The following is a 16,287-nucleotide window of genomic DNA, read 5'->3' as shown; positions in this document are numbered from 1 at the left end:
TTTGGGTTATTATTTTACAAAAGATAATGACATTTTTATAAGAACAAAAATATATTTTTATTAATTAGACCAAACTTACATAAGCAAGACAGAGAAGTATATAGACAGTAAAATTATAAATTGCATTTCCTTTGTATTTGGTTAGAATGAATTTTAATTGTAATAGTTAAATAATTGTAGCAATATTTTAGTCAAGTTTTTGCTTTATAGCAAAAAAGGCTCCATGATAATTGTATTTCTATCTCTGTAACTATTTCTTTTCTTTTAAGTTATTATGTGAACTAAAAGGCATTTTGCAATGTTCAGAAGGATACTATTTTCTTTAGTCTCGTTATGTATTGGAATTTTTGATGGTCAAGAAGATTATGCAATTTATCTTCAAATTTTCCTTCTAGTCAATAGTGCTCATGATGTAAGAGTTGTGGGTCTTAGCAAACCATGCTGTTTTGATTTGTGATTCAAAGAATTATTCTTCAGGCTCTGTGTGCCTATTCAAGATGATGTTTAATGCTATGTTAAAAAAGTGGAATACTTCAGAAACATAGCAACTTGGGCCTAATTCTGCGTTTCATACAGAAGTGTGATGGGCTGAAAGTTTATATACCTTAGGAGTTTCTGAAAATCTCTTAGAAATTAAAATTAACAATCAGATTTTAAGCTCCTTGAAGACAATATTTTTTCCCACTTCCACACTTCCTCCTCCATGTTGCTAGTACGTGTTTGTGTGATACCTGGTTGTGCAGAGAACTCATTATCTGGGCTTTTTGGTTTTAGGTTTTGTAAGTTTTTTGATTTGGCTTTTGCTTGTGGTTTGTTTGTTGGTTTTTTTATTTTTAATTTGGAGAGTTTTCAGAAGAGTTCTTTGGTTTACTGACGAACTACAGAAATTATTATAATGACATTGCAGAAAGAGTGCCACAGTGTGGGAATGAGTATGAAAGGACAATTTAAGCTGGTTAAAACAACCAAATATGTAGTCACAACATCAGTTATTTAATTAACAGGTATTTTGTCCTCCTGTTGTACCCAGCCATCTGTGAAATTTCAGAAATAATCAGATCAATTCACACCTAAGTAATAAAGCTATGCTTATGTAGAGTGGTAACCACCTACATGAAGAGACTTGCTTGTTATTTTATATGTGTGTTGTGTATGAAAATGTATTTAGAATCCACTAAAAGCAATTAACTTGTTAGATTGTCCTGAATTTACCTCTCTTTGACAGGTAGAATATATTTAATTAATGACTAAGAAATATTAAGATTTTTTTTCTCTGCTTTTTTGAAGGTCTGTCTGCCTTTCCAGTAAATTTAAGTTGTACATTAAAATTATCCTTGAAAAATCCAGAAATATCTGTACTTTTAGTATCTAAGGGATGAAGTGTAGTATCTATAGATTAAAGATGTAATACTGCCTGTTCAATTACTTACAAATTGAAAATGACCCTACTAACTTAAAGGCCTTCTGTGGAATTATATGTACATAAAAATACAACAAATACACATCCAATACACAGACTACATACCCTAAACCTCTTTCTCTCCTTTCTTACAGGCAGGTTTATGTGTTGGGGTTTTGGTTTTGGGGGTTTGTTTTGGGGTTTGTTTTGTGAATGGGGGTGTCCTTAGTGTTGTTAGAGGAAGAATTGATGCTGAACTGATTTTATTTGTTGGAACATTTACTGTTGTAGCAGTACAGAGCTAGCAATGAATTTTTCCCCCCCTTTTTTTTTTCCACTAATAAGTTCAGTTGAAAGGGGGAACTATGGAAATGTCAAAAGGATTACAAAATTTGTTATAAATGTTTCTTGCCGTTCATTAATGGAAAAGATAAACAGTAGCAGGCAGACTGGCTCTGTGAAGTTAGATTACTTTTATTCCAATACTATGTATCATTCTCAAATACGGATTTCCTTGCTTCATTTAAACATAGGGGTTTTTTTTTTACTTTTTTTCCCAGACTTTATCATGCAGAGAAGATTTCAAACACCAATCTAGTATTCATTATTAGTGACAGCCAACTGCTGTGCCGCTCCTGTGACCCAAAGCCACTGATGCAAGCAGAGAAGCCGGGTATCCTTTAAAATCACTTTATTTAGTGGTGTGGATTGATTTTTGGCAATAATATACTTGAGTATATTTGGAAAATAGTGGCCTGTTCATGTACGTATCAGTAGCATGGTTGCCATAGAAGTAAGTTAAGCAGCCAATATTGTGGATGATTTCACAAATCATCTGAGGCAGCAATCGTTGAGGTAGAGAGCAAAGCTGTTACTTGTGAGGACCTAAACGGAAATGGTCTCACAGGAACTTAATGGAGTTTCCAAGAGGCAGATGCGAAGTCTTGGACCCAAGACAGAATAATGACATGCAGCTGGACAGGCTGAGGGCTGAGTGACTAGAAACAGCTTTTCAGAAAAGAATCATCATGGACAAGAAGTTGAACATCATTTGACACTGTGCCTTGCAATAAAGAGGGCCAGTCATGTCCTGGGCTATGTTAGTGAGAGTGTAGTCAGTAGGTTGAGAGAATTGTTCGGTCCCATCTCTTCAGCACTGGTGAGACCACATCTGGAGTGCTGTGTACAGTTTGAGGCTCCCCAGTACCACACTGACATACTGGAGGAAGTCCAGTGAAGGGCCACCAAGATGCATGTCATCTGGAGCACAGGACATGCAAAAGGGGAGCCTGAGAGTCCTGGGTATATTAATCCTTTAGAAAAAACAAGGGTACATCTATCTAGAGAAATAACAAAAAGAAGGACAACACCAAGATAAAGAGTGTTTGGTCTTGAAAAATTGGGATGCTACCCTGATGCCTGCAGCACTGAGGCAAAGTGATGGAGGCACTTTAGTGTGTCCTCAGTGCCAATGAGAACCGTTTACTCCTTGTGGAAACTGCTTTAGCCAACAAAGGCTAGAGTTGATCCAGCTGCTGTCATAGAATTTCTTTTGAGCTGGCTGGAGACATACATGACATACATGAGAAACAGAGTCCTTGCAACACATGCATTAAAATTAAAAGCATGTGAAAGGTTGTTCTAATTTACAACCATCTTCATGCCAATCTCTATGCCCCTAGCCTGTTCAGTCCAGTATATACATGTAGGTGATGATGATGGAAATGCAATAAAACCAACATACACATCATCTAGGTCAAGAGAAATTCACCTTAAATTTTCTCTGCTATAGATGCTTGCGGATAATATGACAGAGATGGTAAATCAAATAATAATTTGGATTATTATGACAGAATATGGAAAACACTTAGTAATATCTTTGTCCATGTCAGGAAGCTAGTTGACACAGCCTCTCCTATTTCTGAAAGAAAAGCAGATCGTGGTGGTGTTTCTTTGGCACAAGCAATGCGTTCAATGCCACATTAATAAAACTGGAATTCCATCTATGCTTGGGCTGAAAAGGAAGTTACATTGGGGTTGAAGTAATATCCATGTCATCACAGAACTATGTAAACACAGCCTAATATTCTAATTGGCTCCAGGCCATCACAGTTTGATTAACTGTTGCCACTGTCTGAATTTATAGACAGCACTTGCCATAGAAAATGAACCACGTTTGATGGGAAATGGGCACATGTCTTGCATTTCGCTGTGGGGCTCAAACTTTCTAGAGAGCAGTAAATGACCTCAAATGGCAGCCAGAGCAGCTGGGTGGGCTTATATTGACTGAATGAACTATATTATTTTTGTTCCAACTATGAAGTACTAAGCTGTTCTCTCTTTTTTATAACTAAGGTACATTGTGAAATGCAGATGTAGCATAACAACACACAAGCAGGCAGAGTGACCTTTGGGTGCTGTTCAGATGGTTATTATTAGACTCTGCTTCCTCCTGGATGCTACAGCTTTGCTTGTGCACATGGTTTTTTAGAATATTTCTACATTTTGACTTCCCTTTCAGCTGGGCCCCAGCAGAGGAAAGGGGAGGTGAGCCTGATAACTTCTGAATGAAGACAGATGTAGTCCTGTAGAACTAAATTGCCCATTCTCTGCCTTCTCTTACATTGGGCATCTCCTCTCATTGCAATGAAGCTGCTGTAGTACTCCACAGTAGTGTATGACTAGGATTGCTTCAAATATAAGTTAGAGCTACAAAGGTAAGAAAATATTTGGTGCTTAATCTTTTTAAAACACTCTAGCTTAGCTTTAATGTGTGTACTACCAACAGTGGAATAAAAAAGCTTAACATACATGGTAATATAAGCAGATTTCAACAGGAGATAGATTGGAGTTTATCGTATGCCATGGTTTATACAGTTGCTCTGTCACCTGACACCTCCTCCCAACCCAGGGAGGGGGCTTGGGAAAAGGAAAATATATTTGTGGGTTGAATTAGAAATAGATTTAATGGAATTATAATAAAAAATTAATATTAATAACTCTTAATATAATGTACATAGAGTTATACTCAGCCAATATTGTAGGGGAGTAGGCCTTAGGGGTAAGACCATAAACAAGTCCCTCTCGAGACATCAGCCACGGAAGATGGAAGAAGAAGAAGGAAGGAGAAGGGCCGTCCACAGCAAACTCCCCAGTTTAGAGTGAATGTGACGTTTACGGTATGGAATTGTATTAATTGGTCAGCCTGGGGTCATATTGTGGTCAACTCCCCTGGGCTTCCACTCCCCCCAGCCTCTGCACCTGTTTATCTCAAGACTGCTGAAGACCTTGATCATCACGCACCAACATTAGCTGAAACCTATAACAACTTTGTCAGTTTGTTCCCATGAAATAGTGTTGTAGTCCTTAAAAGTTCGCAGTTTTCCTCAACAGAAAACTGACTCCAAAATTCTGTTCCAGTAAACCAGGACACTATATCCATGCCTTTCAAGTATGCTGCAATGACTTGTGTCCCTTGTTAGTCTGTGGCAAATGTGAAGTACATAATTTACAATTAAATATCAGCAATTACAAATTTCATTTGTAATTACCTCACATTATTATTATCTCACATTTACAGTTAGCTAATTAATAGCATGTCACTGCTCCTATTTCTATCCCGCTGTTCTGTTGTTAGTTTGGAGAGCATTTTTGCTGTATTCATCACTGAAATGCTAATGAGATGTAATTAGGTTTTCTGTCATTTACTATCAAAGCCTACAGTGGATGATCTTGTCTATGATATTTGGGGTAAACCAGTGCTTCTTATAGGCCTTCTCTGTAATTTTCAGTCTGTATATAGCACTACTTTTCAAACAGGCTTCCTTGCTCTTACTGTGTATCTTCATATTAGCAGAATAACTCAATGGTGATATATAGAATCATTTGATGGGAAAACACCTTTAGCTTCATTGGGTCCAACCATAGCCTGTCTGCTACTAAACTATGTCTCTAAGCACTTTATCTACCCATCATTTAAATACCTCCAGGGATGGTTACTTGACCACTTCCATGGGCAGCCCGTTCAACCCTTTCAGTGAAGATTTTTTTCTTGATATCCAATCTAAACCTCCCCTGGTGCAACTTGAGGCTATTACCCTTTGTCCTATCACTAGCTACCAGAGAGAAGAGACTGACCTCCACCTGGCTACACTCTCCTTTCAGGTAGCTGTAGAGAGTGATAAGGTCTCCCCTCAGCCTCCTTTTCTCCAGGCTAAGCAACCCCAGCTCCCTCAACTGTTCCTTATAAGACCTCTAGACCCTTCACCAGCTTTGTTGCCCTTCTCTGGACATGCTCCAGTGCCTCAATGTCTTTCCTGTAGTGAGGGGCCCAAAACTGAACACAGTATTTGAGGTGCCATCTCACCAGAAGATCAATTCCCTGATCCTGCTGGCCACACTGTTTCTGATACAAGCTAGGATGCTGTTGGCCCTCTTGGCCACCTGGGCACACTGGTGGCTCATATTCAATCCCCTTGTCCTGGTCATTGATAAAGACATTAAACAGAACTGGCCCTAACATTGAGCCTTGGGGAACACCACTTGTGACTGGCCTCCAACAGGACTCAAGTCTATTCACCACCACTCTTTGGGCCTGGCTATCCAGACAATTTTTTATCCAGTGAAGAGTATACCTGTCCAAGCCATGCACAGCCAGTTTCTCCAGGAGAATGCTGTGGGAAACGGTTTCAAGGCTTTATTAAAGTCCAGGTAAGCAACGTCCACATCCTTGCCCTCACCCATTAAGTGGGTCATCTTGTCATAAAAGGAGATCAGGATAGTCAAGCAGGACCTGCCTTTCATAAACTCATGTTGACTGGGCCTGATCTTCTGATTGTCCTGGACATGCCAACATGGCACTCAAAATTATCTGCTCCATATATTATAACCATTCAGCACCAGTGAAAGCTTACTACTTTATCAGATATCTTCTGTAACATTTATGCAATGGTAATAAAAGCAATATAGAAAATCCTAAAAAACCCCTCAGCTTTTATTTTTATTTTGTATACGTTTCTGCAAATACTCATTCTAAAAACACCATGCAGGATGTTTATTTTCTTTATTAAAGCAGTGTAAACAAAAGGTTATTGATTTCTGTTTATCTGGAGGGTTGGTTTTGGTTTTTTTGTAATTTAAACAAGGAACTGTGACTATTGATGTTTTTTTCAGTACTATGAATTAGCAAAGCACTTTTCTTCTCCCACAGAAGTAAAACCAGAGTGTTAATCCTGCTAATGTACAATGCACAAAAAACAGTCATTCTCCTTAACCAAAGATCCAGATGAGGGACCAAATCCTTGTGAAATGGTCAAACAACCTCGATACAGAAAGGGTCCTGATGTCTGTTTTGATGAAGCCAAACAGGTAAAATTGAACTTCCAAGACTCTAGAATTATGGTTAAAAATAGTTGTTGAGCTGTTTTAGACGAGCAGTGAAAACTATGTTTAAACATACTTTGGTGCCTGGTAAACTATCTATCACTAAACATACTGTTCACTCTAGACCATAGCCACTCTATTTCAAGTATCTCATGATTTACATAAAATTAACAGCTGCTTTCTTATCTGCATTTCCTATAATCATTGAGCTTTCACACATGATTCCCACTTAAAAACCATCAGCAAGCATAAAACTGATGGTCTCTACAGTGCTGTGAAATTCAATTCTACGGCTTTCACAAATAGATTATAATCCTGGCTTAGAAGTAGAAATTTTATATTAGTGTTTCCAAATATTATTTAAGATGTTCTTAAATGGTTAAAAATATCATATCATCTTGTTTAGGACATTGTTCCTCTTAGAAATGTGTATTGACCTTAGGTCATAATCCTAACAGGTAGAAAGATGTATTGCTTTACCTAAACCAACAAAACTATACAATTTACTACTCCCTATATTATACACATTACAGTTTTGAAAAAGAAAATTATAACTGTGCCACATATATAAATTCTTTTGAATAGACTCTCTGTCTTACCTTTCAAAATACTGTAAGAAAGAGAATATGTTTAATTCAAATTGTTCAGAATAAATTTCAAGACAGAAAGTACTGAACAAGGAAGTGCCTGCTATTATATAAAATAAAGGTTTCTAAAAATTCATTTCTAATGCCTTATCTTTTTTCTGGAAAGGAAAGACTGTCCAAAACTAGTGCAGATAGTTGGCTATAATTGCTGCATACCAGGTTTTGTTCCAGTATATTTACTGCTTTTCTTTGTGAGGCACAATTCCTGAGACATCAGTAGTGTTAAAAAAGTCCAGACAGTTAAAGCTATTTGGCCACTGTAAATATTCCAAATCCTCCTGATACAATTGTGTGTGAAAGTACAACTCTTGCTCACTAGCTTGATGTGCTAATCAGTGTGTAAGTCATGTGTTTTGTAACAGTGGATTATTTTGGTTAAGTTTATTTGCAAAATTTGCTGTGAATCTCTTGCTCTTGGGTGGATGCTTTCACATTAACTCTGCTAACTGCCAGCAATCTGCATGATATCTCATCTTGTATGTCTTTTTTTCTGTGTTTTCTTTCCTTTCCTCTACTTGCTACTTTGCCCGTTATTAATAGGATCAGCCTATATGCACAACGAGTCGTGCCTCTGCCATGACGTCCGCTCCTATCTTCATTTTTCTGCAAGTTTTCATGTGGTGTGGATGGTCAGTTACTTTCTCTAATTTTTTGTTTTGTTCTTGGCTTAAAAATTAGCAGACATTTTTACTTACTAAGCATACAAAAGAAAGCAGAATGAAGTGAGTCTCAAAAGTAACAATCTGGAGCTAATTATTATTGCAATATTAAGGGAAATTAAATATGAAAAACCCTGTCTGAATCCTTATAAATCAGAATTACAGAACACAGGGACCTCTCCCATAGCAAATAGAAACATGGGAACCTGTTGGGTTTATATAGTCAGCTCTTTGAGTTTGCACATGTACCAGCTGAGTCAGTGGCATTCCCTTCAGAATATTTTTCCCTTGTCCCTGTTAAAATGAAACAGAAGAACAAAGTTTTCTGCACAAAACTAAACAAAGTTACAAATTAGAAGAGACTATAATACCTCTGACAATAAAGCTGTATTTAGGGTTAGCAAAGATGAGTGCTCTGTATAAGAATAACGGGAGTGTTGGTATTAAGAAGAGTAAGGAGTTTTCACTGCATTCAATTAACACAAATGTTAATGATGGAAGGTAATAGTGTGCATCAATTTGGTTAAACTATGAATTGAGTGTAAATCTATTTTATATAATAAATAAAGTTTATATTTTTTCACTTTCACATTTTTTGCAACCTAAACATTATTGCCTAATTACAGCAGAAGACCTTTTTTTTCCCCCTAATGAAATACCTGGATACATGAAGTCCTGCATGTTGGCCTAGTGCAGACTCTGGGGTTCATAAAAAAAACCTTGGCATCTAGACTCTGTTGCATTTAATGGTATGAGAGTGTGCACTGCTGTGTTAGTGACATATATGTAAGAGAACTGATGGTTTACTGAGAATAAAATTCATGACCTAATACACTGGAGGGTTTCTGATCAATATTATTACTTAGAAAACCACTAGAGGGAGATACTAACATATCTATCAAAATAAATCCAACTGAGAGGCAGAAATGGAACCTTAGAGGTCATTTTTCAGAGTTACTGTAGTTAAAAATTGTAACAATTTGGAACACTCATTTCTCAATGACTTACTTTCTCTTTATACTTGTGAGAAGGTTCAATTCATATCACTCAAACACAGTGAAAAAAAGCTTCAAGTTCTGTTTAATAGCTATATTTGAGTAATTTTGAAGTTTCCTATTCTGTGTGTAAATTGTCTAATTTCTAGAAAACCTTGGAACTGGCACAACCATGACTGAAAGTTTTAAGGAAGATTGAAAGTCCTTTCCCCCAAGCCAGTGGTAGTTTACACTGAGATGCAGAAGATTGGCATCTCATGTTCTTACTCATGCAATTTGCTCTGCTCTACAAGTAACCTTTTTTTAATTAAAAAGCTACTGTCCAATCTATGTAAAGCAGCAGAGACTCACCTTGAGCTGAATTCTTTATATCCAAAATTGCCTTTCTGCTCAAGAAGGCAAACCAAAATACTGGGAAACCCATGAAAGATAATTTTAGCTGATAAACTTTTGGCAGCAGACAGGTATAAAGGTAATTTTTTTCATCCATGCTGTTTTTAATAACTTTGTGATTTTGGAGATGGGTTCTCACTGGGCATTAATCTTTGTAGTTATATTAAACTCACTGAAGCCAACACAGATATAAACCAACTGATCAGGTTTAATAACTGCAACTTTTTCTTTATTTTTTTAATTAAGGATAACAAATCAGTCTTTTTCACTCCTTTGAATAGCTTGCTCTTACTTTGTATCTGCACACTGATTTGTTTGCCATGCCTGAGAAGAAAGAGAACTCTATGAGTCTTTAACCACTTTGGGAAATGTCTTATTTCCACCAGCTCCCAGGGATGTCAGTGGGAGCTTTGAGGGTGAGGCCCAGGCAGCTGTACACATCTTGATGGGTTGGGCTGAACCCCTGATCTGTGTATGAGTAGCTGTACCGCTCGGACAGTTCTGTGTGGTAGTCCAAGCAAAGGAGCATAGCGCAAAGTTGGAACTTGAAATGGCTCTTGAAGTAAGAACAAAGGTGTTCTCCATGCAATATGAAGCATTTAAAAGATAGGCCTATAAAAGGTGCAACTTTGAGGTAACCAGTTGATATCAAAAGTCACATCAGAAGCTCTTTGGCAGATATTGTTTCATCCTTTTTATAGTCAGTGTAGCACAATGAGTTCTGTTAAATTATTAAGTTTTTATACAAAGTTTTAGTACGTTAGATAGTGATAGTGTACTTCTAAAGGACTAACAAATATGCGTATAGACTTAGACATGTATGTGTATATATATGTATTTATATTTCCATGTGTGTCTTTAAAATTCTAGACTGGCACACCTTCAAGGAAATTGTGATATATAGCAATGAATATGTGGGTTTGATACTTAGTAATGAATATATGGTTTTATAAAAGCATTCATTTCCATTCTGCAAGTGCTGAATAATTTTCATGGTTTGTGATGTTGTAAAATAACCTTTTCTAGAGTTATCATAGTAAGGCATGACGTGAAGGAGATGACATTTGGATTTGATGCTTCTGTACCTGAAGTGTGCAAGGAAATTTGACGTGTGAATTATTAATGCAAGAAATTTCTGATACACTTCTGAAGAAGAGAAACTGACTAAAGAGGATTTTTTTCCCATTTCTTTTCCAATTCTTTCAGTCTTCAAAAAGAAATAGTATACAGAATACTATTTTGAAGACCACAAAGAGGATATCCCTAACTGGTCTGTTGGTTCTTCAAGGTTTCTGTGTGATTAGTGTAGTAGTGACTAATGTCATGGGCTGTAAAATTTCAGTGAAACTGCTTAAAAATTCATTACACTGACAGAATAAAGATAAGACAAGGTAAAGATAAGATAAAATGATGCTATGTAATTTGTTATAAGAAATTTTATAAGAAAGCTTAGCAATTATAGGAAACAGTTGAGAAGTTTTCTTAAAGCTCAGGAGTAGAAGTGTTTACCAAAAATTCATGTTGAATACCATTCAAAACCAATGTTTTGCTCAATCTAGTTCCAAAGTACTAATGGGATTCCATTCCTTTCCATAAAACTGTTGATGTTTCTGAATTTATGTAAACCAGCATGTAATGAAACTTTCTCTCTCTTTTTTTTTTTTAACATTTCATGTAATTTTAACAACAGTTAAATCAGACAAGAAAATTACAATGTGCAATGTTGAGGAGGAAAACGTAATTTAGATAGGATTTACTTTACCTTCCTTACCACTAAGATTTTTGCCTTGGCTTAGGGCACAAAAGAATAACTGATGCCAGACAGAATGTTCAGAAATTGTTCTAGACAGAACTGCTGGTTTTCCACTGTAAATTAGTCTACAAACCTCAGAAATTCAATGTGACTTTGATCAATATGAGGTTAAAATCTCACCAGACTTGGAATATGTGTATAAACCTTGTCTATTTTTTCATTGTTGTGATGTAAATCCTTTAAAAACTGCTCTGTGTAGTCTTAGGGAGAAAGCAAAAGATATTGAAATATTTCTTTTCAATCCAATAGATTGCATAGTATAACCATGGAATGTAAAAGCAATGCAAAGAAATTATTATGTAGTTTTAAAAAAATCTCAAAAAGCAAATAGAAATGGACAACAGAATGGGTTCTTTTTCAAGTACATATACTGGTAGGATTAATTCATCAACATAATTTACCCAATACTGGTCTAATGCAAAGGTGACATGAAAGCTGAGTACTGTCTAATTCTGTATGTGGAGGTCCATCTACCCTGTGCTCAAACTGGGTGCTAGTTTCACAGTAATGATATTTTCTCCATCTTACTATAACCAATTTTTTTAAGACATTCAATTTACTTCTTACTTGCTCTCCAGACATCTCCCCTCTGTTGGAAAGTTTTAAATCTTGTGCTTTACTTTAGACTATTTCTTCAAAAAATGACTCTTCTAAATAATTTCACTGATAAGAATCTTCAATACTAAGAGGTAACACTGTGTAGTGTTCATTGAATTTATGTGAGAAGAAACCTTTACTTATAATTCTGTTTCTGATGGTACACACTGTAAGGAAGAAGCAACCGGGATATTTTTAGGTGCTTTGAATAGAAATAAAGCTACATGACAAGACACAATGCAGATGCAAAAAGGACTGAGCCAAACTAAATAAACCAGAAAGTTCAGTGCATCTTCAAATCTTAGCATCCTACCCCAAATCTGGTGTAGTAGAGTTCATTTATTACTTACTTGTTGACTGGAAACCTTAGGGATTTTGAACTTGCAGGCTGCAATCAACTGAAAAAAAAAAAGCCTAAGCCAAAATGCTTGAACTAGATTATAAAGCTAACAGATGGCAGAGATGTGTCTGGAAATGGCTACTGTTGGTAAAGAATGGCAGCTAACATGAGCTATTTGCTTTAGAGCAGAATGATTTTTTTTCTTTTCCTTTTTAAGAACCTGAATGCTGGGTTTTGTTTTGTTTTGTGTTTGGTTTTTTTTTACATCCAGGTTTCTAGAGGAGACTGTTGATGAATGCTATCATTCCTAGTGACTTATTGAGACTGATTTGGCTGCTTTATCTGATTTTCTATATACTTATTGCAAACCGATCTGGTTGCTCTGACCGCTCTGCTTTAAAGAATGCATTGTATGTGGTGGGAACCTCTTTAAAGTCTTCACCCCTTAAAACTGACACAAAGAACTCATTGAAGTCTTTTGCTATGTATGCCCAATAACCCCCAAGTCCCTTCTTTGCGCCTCTGTTATCAAGGAATTGCCCTAACTCCATATTTGGCTTTTTTTGTTAAAAAATTTCTACTACCATTTTTAGCATATTTTGCAGGAGTTCATCAAAAATTCTTTATCAGCCCTACTAATTTCCTGTTTATATCTAATCTGCCGTTTTTATGTGCTTTCCTGTTCTTGCCCATTTGAGTAAACTTGATTTCTTAAATACTGACCTTTTCTCTATGACATTGGACTGAATTTCTGTACTGATTCATGCAGGGTTGTGTCTTTGGGGTTTTGGATTTATTGTTTGTTGGTTTTTGCTTTGGGGATGGAGGTATTTTTTTCATTTGTTTTGGGGTTGGGATTTTGTGGGAGGAGAGCGGTGGGAGTTGGAGGAGTTGTTGTTCTAATTGTGACATTCGTTGTACCTGGTTATCTAATGCAATATTCCTAAACATTCTTCTGGATCCTTGTGAGAGATTTGCTTTTTTTCTGTTTTCTTGGTTTTGGGATTGTAGGTTGTTTTTTTTTTAACTGCTTGTGGTTATTTTCACATAGTTCCCCTTCTTGAAATCATTTTTTTTTTAATTTGTTTGGCCTAATCTCTCACATAACAAAACTAAATCCTTTTGCATTGTGGTCTACAGAACTATTAGAGCTATACAAAGCAGCTCTTCACAAATAAATTTGAAGAGGGCCCTGTGCACCACTAAAGATTATTTGCTCCAAAAGGCAGTCACATATATCCAAATATGTGATCTCTGCATCTCTTTTTGATAAGGCATCAATCTAGTCTGTATGTGTCTTCTCTGATCTCACATAACATTTCATGATTGATATTGTCACTTTGATACGTGGTCAGCAGTGCAATTCCAGTATAAATTTTTTATTATTAGACGGAAATTTCTTGCCCACAGAGATTCCATCACATTTTCCTGTTCCTGTAAAACTTTCATGCTGTTACACTTTGTATTATCCTTTTACCCTTCTGCTGTTATGTCCTACTCTGCCATCCTTATGAAGTTGGTTGCCTGAAAATGCACTGTCCTACTGATTATTCTCCTTCCACCAGGTTTCTGATACATGTATTGTTTTGGAATGGTTCATTGATGACTTCATTCCCCCATCTTATTTTTTTGTTTCTAGCATTGGTGTAGCAGCACTTGAAAGTTTTGCTTAAGGATGTGCCAGTAAAATAAAAGTGTTTTAATGACCCTTCTTTATTTATCCTGAAGATACTTTTTACCCCTATCACTCCAGCCTTTTCTGAGGCACACTGAGTATTAACTGTGGCACATCTGTCACAGTGGGATGCAACTCTGAACCAGGGGCTGTTCCATGCTCATTGGTTTTCCTCTGCTTTCTGTTTTAAAACCTTTTAATTTCTGTGCTGGCAGCTGGGCTCCGTTACAGTTAAGGTGCAGCCTATCCTTCCCTGCACATGTTCCTCCTGTTCAAGAAATTTCTCCAGTTCCTAATATACCCAAGTCCCTTCCTACCTACACTGTTGTCTTGTCATTGGAGGCTCAGGATCTCTTGGCACAAATAAATGGAAAGGGTCTTTTTATACTATCGGTACAGAATACAGTGAAAACAAGAAGAAGGTCAAATATTTTCAGCCTTCAGAGCTACCCACGATCTCAGACTTGATAGACAAAGCAGTGCAGGGGATGGCTGGAACATTGCCTTGGTGTTTTAGACAGCTAAGCATAGATTGTGTGAGTCCTGAGAAACAAGAAGGTGTGAAGATGTCACAGACTCCAGAAGAGTTATCAGGTGTGTTTCAGCCAAAATAATGGATAAGTCCATGGTGTGAGAGATATTACATGTTCTAGGCAAAGTGGGACCAAATAACAGCAGTTAACAGTAAAGAGAAATGGGGAAAAGAAGTGTAATTGCTGTGTGGCATAATTAATAGTTAGTTCCAGTGACGCATGACAGAGCGGTGCAGCTCAGAGCAAGCCCTCAAAATGGATGGGGTCTTCTCTACGGACTGCATCAAATGTGTACAAAAAGCCAATAGAATATTTGGTTCTAGTACTTGAATAGAGCCAAAGAAAAGGTTTTCATTCTCTTTGATAATATCTTCATCTACAGAGCATATTTGTTTTAATGTGATGATGTTGATGAAATGGACATGAACACATTCTGGTATTTGTTTTCTTTTATTGAAAAGTTATCTGTTCTTCCATCTTTCTTCACAATAAAGAAATGCCCCAAATCAAAATTGACATAATTTTTAGGAACATAGATGTGGGGCCCCCAGGTATATCCCATAGAATTTCTTGTTTGATTGTGTAAGTATCCCATCCAGTTCATAAGTGACTGCAGTAAACCTTGTAAGTATTTAATCCTCCCATGCTTAATAAGTTCATGTAGTAATGCCACTCTTTGTATCAAAAATAAGACAAACTTCCAGGAATTATTTTGCTGTTATTTTAGGCAATGTAACATATATAAGACCAAAAAGGATGCCTCAAGGATAGTTCAAAATGTTGACGATTAAAATGTAGATTACTTCTCAGCAAATTTATTTGTAATTCATGTTAAATGATTTCTTCTTTTCTTGTCAACAGGAAGATTCGGCCGACTGTGGTGGTGTCTCTGGTCTGAGTCCATCACTGTGGTCTATGGTAGGAATTCAGTTGGTCCTGCTTTGGCTGTTATCTGGCAGCAGACACTGCCAGTTATGACCTTGCTAAACCAAAACCTGCATAACTTAATCAAGACCCGGCCAAAATGACAGCCTCAGTTTCATTTTAAAAAGGGTCAGCTATTCAGACAGCAGCAAACAGCAATGCTCGTGTCTGGTTATCACTCGTTGTGAGACTCATAAAGGCACCCACGGTGGCTGCATGTTGGAGTGTCGGATCCTTTAACATGTGTGAATGCTGCATCATCTATGCCATCTGAACAGAATTCTGTACGTGCTCCATTGGGGAATCTAAGAATTTTTTTTTTTCATTTGTTTGTTGTTGTAATCTTGATGACTTCATGTAAAAGGGCTCCCCTGATGATAGCTTATGTGTATGACTTTCATTTCTTTTAAGCTTTGGATATCTTGAAGATTTATATTCTTTTACATGAACGATTACTTAAAAAAAAAAAAGAAAAAAGGAAAAAAGAAAATGTACTGCCCAGTACACATTGCTAGCACCTTGACAGCTGCTTTGAACCTCAGTTTTGTCCAAACTAGTTGAAGAAAATGAAAATATTGGCTAGACTTCATCAGAAGTTCAGCCTGATTGAAATGCTTTATGACAAGGGGTTTATTCTTCCAAAATGAACCATGTAGCTAGCTAAGTTTTGTTAGGTTGATAAAGGAAGGAAGAAGGAAGGAAGGAAGGAAGGAAGGAAGGAAGGAAGGAAGGAAGGAAGGAAGGAAGGAAGGAAGGAAGGAAGGAAGGATACTTCTGTTTTTAAAATATAAAGGTGCTTGAGAGTTTAATTAAGAAGTGATTCTCATCTTAAACTTGGTGTCATCTTCTGTCAGCAAAATGTTAATTTCAGTGTAAAATTCACCTCCTTTTCACAATGCAGTTATATATAAAGCTAGCCAAATCCTTCAA

At 36.7% G+C, this 16,287-nt stretch overlaps 1 long non-coding RNA gene across 1 annotated transcript; it reads left to right on the top strand.

The window, feature by feature from the left end:
* Positions 1 to 1,957: 1,957 nt before the first annotated feature.
* On the top strand, positions 1,958 to 15,819 carry LOC104536673. The gene is made up of 3 exons (XR_728102.1): positions 1,958 to 2,072; positions 6,684 to 6,766; positions 15,295 to 15,819. It is a non-coding gene; the product is annotated as an uncharacterized LOC104536673 (long non-coding RNA).
* The last annotated feature ends 468 nt before the right edge of the window (positions 15,820 to 16,287 follow it).

Source organism: Mesitornis unicolor, unplaced genomic scaffold (genome assembly GCF_000695765.1).
Source record: "Mesitornis unicolor isolate BGI_N332 unplaced genomic scaffold, ASM69576v1 scaffold602, whole genome shotgun sequence".
Lineage (NCBI taxonomy): Eukaryota > Metazoa > Chordata > Aves > Mesitornithiformes > Mesitornithidae > Mesitornis > Mesitornis unicolor.
The sequence above is the reverse complement of the archived record's forward strand: the minus strand, read 5'-3'. Positions and strand labels throughout refer to the sequence as shown.